Source organism: Theobroma cacao, chromosome 4 (assembly GCF_000208745.1).
Source record: "Theobroma cacao cultivar B97-61/B2 chromosome 4, Criollo_cocoa_genome_V2, whole genome shotgun sequence".
NCBI classification, from domain to species: Eukaryota; Viridiplantae; Streptophyta; class Magnoliopsida; order Malvales; family Malvaceae; genus Theobroma; species Theobroma cacao.
Genome location: NC_030853.1, coordinates 8,416,181 through 8,422,600, shown reverse-complemented (window position 1 = coordinate 8,422,600; position 6,420 = coordinate 8,416,181).

Below are 6,420 nucleotides of genomic sequence, written 5' to 3'. Positions count from 1 at the left end.
GTCTTATGCTTATTTAGGCCTTAAAATATCATAAAACGTTCTTCTGAAAGCTTATTAGAGAAAATGATGAAACTACCCCTAACTCATATTATTTCATCTATACTTAGTTACAAGCCTATAGAAGTTGGGGTATCACATAGATTCCCCACTTAGCTTCGTAGAATTCAACTTGTTTAAATTGGAATGCATGTTTTAATTTGTTTAATTAAATTGTGTACAAAAATGACAGCTCTAACATATTTGTCTCAATTTAGACAAGACAAGATTTTTTTTTGTCTTAATTACAGACAAGAGTTGTCTTAAATTAAGATAATTTTAGGAGGATTCCTTCAATATGAATCTAGACATCCATGTTGATAAAAGGAGACTCCATGTTTGACTGTTACTCTTTTATTTACTATTAATTCTTTTTAAATAAAGATGGATAATAATAAAATAAGAGTTATTATTTAATAAGAAGTTTTATTTTATCAAGAACTCTAAATAATAATTAAAGAATTAAATTATTTATTCTTTAATTTTTATTTTGATAATTATGGAGCATGTTTGATACTTCCATAACTTTGAATGGATGGTCAAGATTGATTCAAAGGTGTTTCATTTTGATTAAACCTTTGAAGCAAGAGTTTTAATAAAATGAGAAGAGATTGTAAGAAAATGGGAGAACATACTTTTTCTTAAAAAAGTTTCAGCCATCTCTTCTCTTCTCCTCCTCCAAGCTTTTCCAAAGAAAAGAAAATAAACTTAGTTGCCATCTTGAGGCCTTACATTCCACACCTTGTCCACTCAAGGTTCAAGTTGAAAGTATTCTTGAAGAATAAGTGGTAAACTTATTTAATCGAGAAATCATTCATTGGTGTGGTATTGTCAGAAAATAAGAATGTCAAAATAAAGGTATGGTTTTCTTACATAATAGATTCTTATTTTATTTTTTGTGGATGTGATTATATTACTTGCAAAATAATAATGTGTGTTTTCGCTTGTGTAATTGGATTGCTTGCTTCCTTTGTTAAAGAAATTTTTGAAATCTATGCTTTACACAATCACGTTAATCCACAAGATCGTACTCCAACGTTAAATCCCTAGAATTAAGCCTTCATAAAACTAAGTTGGTGGAGTCAAAACTGTTGTTGCCTCTACTGCAGCATGCCATGGTTTTGATTTTTTTGATAGCCAAAAACGTTTCCTAAAATCCTGTAAAATTACTATGGAATTGTTCCATAGGTTATCTATCAAGATAAATTTTATTAGGAATTAAATTCCTAAGTTTTATTCACAAAGAATTTCAAAAGTACTCAAAAACCAATTCCACCTCCTGCAGATAAAGGTCTCGATTTTTGAATGGGCCAATTGTTGGGTGAGAGCTGATCATGCATCAAATACAAATAAAATGCAACGAAAATAAATTTAAAAAATTAAATTACGCCTCACCTTCCTAGGATCTCTTTCACGTCAAATTGAGTACAAAATTAAATTAAAATAAAAGTATGTGATCATATCACTTTACCTAAACAACAAAGGTTGATGAATCCTTTGTTAAACCACCAAATCAGCCTTCAAAAAGCTCAACCACCTTAGCTCGGTTGTTGCAAACCAAAGCTATCCAAGGAATCCTTGTGCAGCTTTTAATGGTGATCCACATAAATGAATGAGAAAATCCTTCTTTAAGGATTGTGAGTGCTATGCGTTGACAATGTGCTAGCAAAGATGAGTTTCATAAACTCAATCCACACAAAATTGTGGGGCTGAACACACAAAAGAAATGAATGAAAAACTATTTTTTCTTCACACAAGGAATGGCAAGACAAAAGAATTTCTAATGTGCCGTTCACTCTCTTTTTTTTTTTCAACCGTTTTCCACTCTCTTGTTTGGAGGCTATAGCAAGTTATTTATTTTAAACCCTAATTACAAAACAATTTTGTAATTACCAATTAATTCAATAATTTGATTAAATAATTTAATTAAGTCCTTAAGAAGCCCAATTAACTTAATTGTTTAATTTAATCAATTAGGCCCAATAACTTAATTAAATAATTTAATTAATTAAGCACAACAATTTAATTAAACAATTTTAATCAACTAGTCCTAATGACTTAATTAAACAAATTCAATCAATTAAGCCCAATAATTTAATTGTTTAATTTAATTAATTAGGCCCAATGACTTAATTAAACAATTTAATTAATTAGGCCCAATGATTTAATTAAACAATTTAGTTAATTAGGCATAACTTAATTAAACAATTTTAATCAAGTGCTTGAGAAGCTCATAACTTCTAATTTGATTAAGTCCTACTTAATCACCAATCCCATTTTATTTTCAACATTCATTTTAGGTGTGTGACCCATTAGGCTTCTAACATGTTGGCAATGAACTCAGCATATAATTCTTAAGCTAAAATTAGAATTAGATAAATTTAAACTACTTTAAATTTATCATTAATCAAGTTAACTACCTAGAGTTCATAGACCAAGATTGGGATCTAGCAATCCATCATGGCCACCAAAATGTTAGAAGAGTCAAGATGGTTTGACTCAACCTTTTAGTGATCAACCTTTCAGTGTAATTCATTCCCTCATCATATTTCTGGAGATGGTAAGAGCATGGTGCAGTGTTTACTTTTATTGATCTCCATATTCATTCTTAAAGTTTGATCATCAGCTTTATAAAGACTTATTAAACTCCTTTCATAATCTTCAATTCGCCTTGGCCAAGGACTTCAATAAGCTAATATCAACCAAGAATAGCTAGGATATGTCCCTTACATCACTTGGGGTGATGATTTCTATCTTGACCACTCATTTGCCTTCACATGCTTCATGCTATACCCAAAAGCATCCTGTTTTGGCATCCTTGGTTAGACACCCGTAGGGATGAAATCAAAGCATAGCACTCCACACATAAGACAACACGGTGTCTCAAGTTTAGGGAGTATTTACACAACTAACACATGAGAAGTATTGCATAGACACTTGAGTGAAATACCAAATGCAATTCTCATGGTGGGTCATGTTTAGTGAACTTGCTCTCCTAGGCAAGCACCTACATTCTAGTTTCAAGTATCTCTATACTTTAACCTATGAGATCGGTTGCTTACTTCTCAAGTAAGGAACATAGAATGTACTAGTCTCTAAGTATCATTGATGTCCAGTCTCAATGATACATTGATCAGGAACATTTTGAGATTACGCTTTGATGCATAAGGATCTCATAATTGCAACCCATTACAGTTCCCTTGCAAGGCATATTAATCTCATGGACTTCATCCAATTAGACTTATAACTTGTTATAATTGATGTCTTATTGATGAAGGAAAACCTTTAATCATTCAACATGAATGATGTTGTTGCATGATTGGAATAAAGCCTTACCCAATCCCAATTGGCTGCAAGGCTCATCCCAACACCAATCACCTCCTAAAATCCTCGAAATTTATTCTGGAATAGTCCTATGAGTTATCTATTAGGATAAATTTTATTAGGAATTAAATTTCTAAAGATACACCACCATAATGACACATAATTAGAACATGTCTGCTGTTGTCTGCAGTAGGACACTGTCTTGGTTAAGACACAGAATTTGTCCTAATTTTACACCAATAAATAATCAATTAAATTAGTTAATTGGCTAAGGATAAGTTATGAAATTGGTTCCATAATTATGCTGATTTTTTGAAACATTTAATTTAAGGAATATGATTACTAAAATTAAGGATGTCAAAGATGATGCATTAACATCGACAAATAAAGAAATGTGATTTCTAAAATTATGGAAGTTAAAATATCTTCATTAGCCAATTAAATATTTACGGAATATGTTCCGTAAAGATTGATAATTTTTTTCATAAATTATGGAATGTGATTCCTTAATTTAAGGGTGTCAAAATTTAAATAATTTAAGACCACATTAACGTAGGAATTAGATTCCTAGGAGTAATGGAGTCTAAATATTTATAAACAAATTTTGTTTTGAATTGACTTCTTACAAGAAGATAATTCTAATTTGACATTAAATTTAAAGATTAAATTGTCTAAGTTATTTCCTAATAAGATTAGGTAATAATAGACATTCAATCTTTAATTAAATGAGATTAATAATAGGTTGTGTAAAATATTTAGGAGCACAAATTAAAAACGTTTTAATTTGTAATTTGTAAGTAAAATGTTTAGAAGCACAAATTAAAAATGTTTTAATTTGTAATTTATAATAAAAATTTAATTCTAATCCTAAGAAGATTAGGAATGGATAAATTACTAATTTTGATTAGTAATACTTACCATATATGAAAGAAGTTTCCATATATATAGAATTAAATGGTTACCCAAAAATTTGAAATTGGCAAAATTCAAATGTTGAAAATTGCTAATCTCAAATACCTCATATGATTAACAATTTGAATGAGACATGCCTTTAAGTTTTATTCATATTGATGAATATATGTGGTTGATTATGGACTTAGGTCCAATATGATTATGCTATGGTTGAATGTATATTCTTGGTGTTTTGAAATAGGGCTTGCATGTCCTGCCTTATCTCTTTATCTCAGTTTGTAAAATTCTTTCCTTATCTTACTCCCGTCGAATGTAACTCGAGGTTTCTACATTCAAATGTAATTAGAATTAGGATAGATTAGGGATTGAATTTTGAAAAAATTGACGATGAAAATCCAAGGGGCCAAGAAGGACAAGGAGATTACAAGCAAATTTTGAAGATTCTTATACGTAATCCCTTAGGTTTGACCAAGCTAGTACCTTTGATGGGTCAAGAAAATTAGTATAGTTAAAGTCCATAATCATCCAAAGTAGTTTGCATGTGATAGAGTTGTTTTATGCAATTTAATAAATGCTATGCAATGCAAAGCAGTATGCATGTGATAGATTTATTTTATGCGATTTAATAAATGCTATGCATGCAAAGATGAGACCCTAATAAAGGTGAAAACAAAATCCGTCGTTATATATTGAGTCACATGCCACGCATGAGCAAGTTACCTTCCACCATATAGCAAGGTAACCTGTGTCAAGCCCGACCTTATAAAATACTTGCCATGTCATTCATGTGATTGACAATATGCATGCATACTAGGAAAGCCCCAAAAAATTGTAAAAAGTCGGTAGCGTACCTAGTGGTGCAACTAAGTTGAATTAAGCCTCGAACTAGACCAAATAGAGATTTTAAGATGAAATTGAGAATTTTAAAACCCTAGAATGACTTAAAATGGTGATTCGGAGTTCAAGGACCGATTTGGAGTCAAATTGGAATTTTCATGATTTAGGGGCAAAATGGTCATTTTGCCACCTGAGGTTAAGATGTGAATGTTGGAAGAAGTTTTTGATCAAGATTAACTATTTAGAACATAATTTGAGTTTGAGAAGTGAAAAATTTTAATTTCGACATTTTTTCGAGCATAGGGGTAAAATAGTCATTTTGCCACCCCAGGGGCAAAATTGTAATTTTGCACCACCCAACACTTGTCCAGCACATGGATTTTACCCAATATTATCATGGATAATTGAAGAATTTTAAGTGGTGGAGAGAGATTGCTTAATGGGTAAGTATGACACATGGACCAATGAATGGTGACATGTGTCAAGTTTATATCCATTTATTATTTAGCTTTAAAATCAGCACAAAATCAGCCTATTTCTCATTCTTATGGCTGGCCAAAGAAGAACAAAGGAAGAAAAGAAAGAACAAGAACCCTAGGTGGAAAAATTCAAAGGAAAAGTGTGAAAAATTAAAGGAAACAAGTGAAAATGGTAAGATTTTTTCAATAAAGCTTGAAATCTACCTTTCCCATGCATTCTTTAGCATTTTCCATGGTTGAATCACATGGTTTCATGATGGGTCTCTTTTTGGCCGAACATGGGGGGAGGAGTTTTGATGCTTGATTTGGTTAGATTTCAATGTATTTTAGTGTTTTTAGTTAGTCATTGATGTGTAGCATGAAAAACCAACAAGAAAAATTCATTTTTCCCACTACCCATCATTGGCCGAATTCTCCATGTGGAATATTGATGATGATTTTGATTGTTATTTCAAGTGATTTGGTTAGGAAATAATGAATTTCGATGAGAAAATTAAGTAGGAAAAAATTATCATGGCAAAAATTCCCAAGGGAAAATGTGAAGGTGATGTTGCTAAATTTTATGCTATTGGATTTGTGATTGATGGTTTGGAGAATTGGAAGAAAAATGGAGTTAATTGGAGTTGAATTGGCCAATTAATTAAGTGATAGATCGAATTAGGCGAACATCGTGTTTAGACGATAATCCGAACAATTTGCATTCCATTTCATGCATCCATATAGTTTTATAATGGTTTAGCACCAATGTGGTAAATTGCTTGATTTTGCATCATGTCTAGGTGGTGAATCCTCCGCTAAGGGCAAAGAAATTGTACTCGAGGATCGGTAGTTA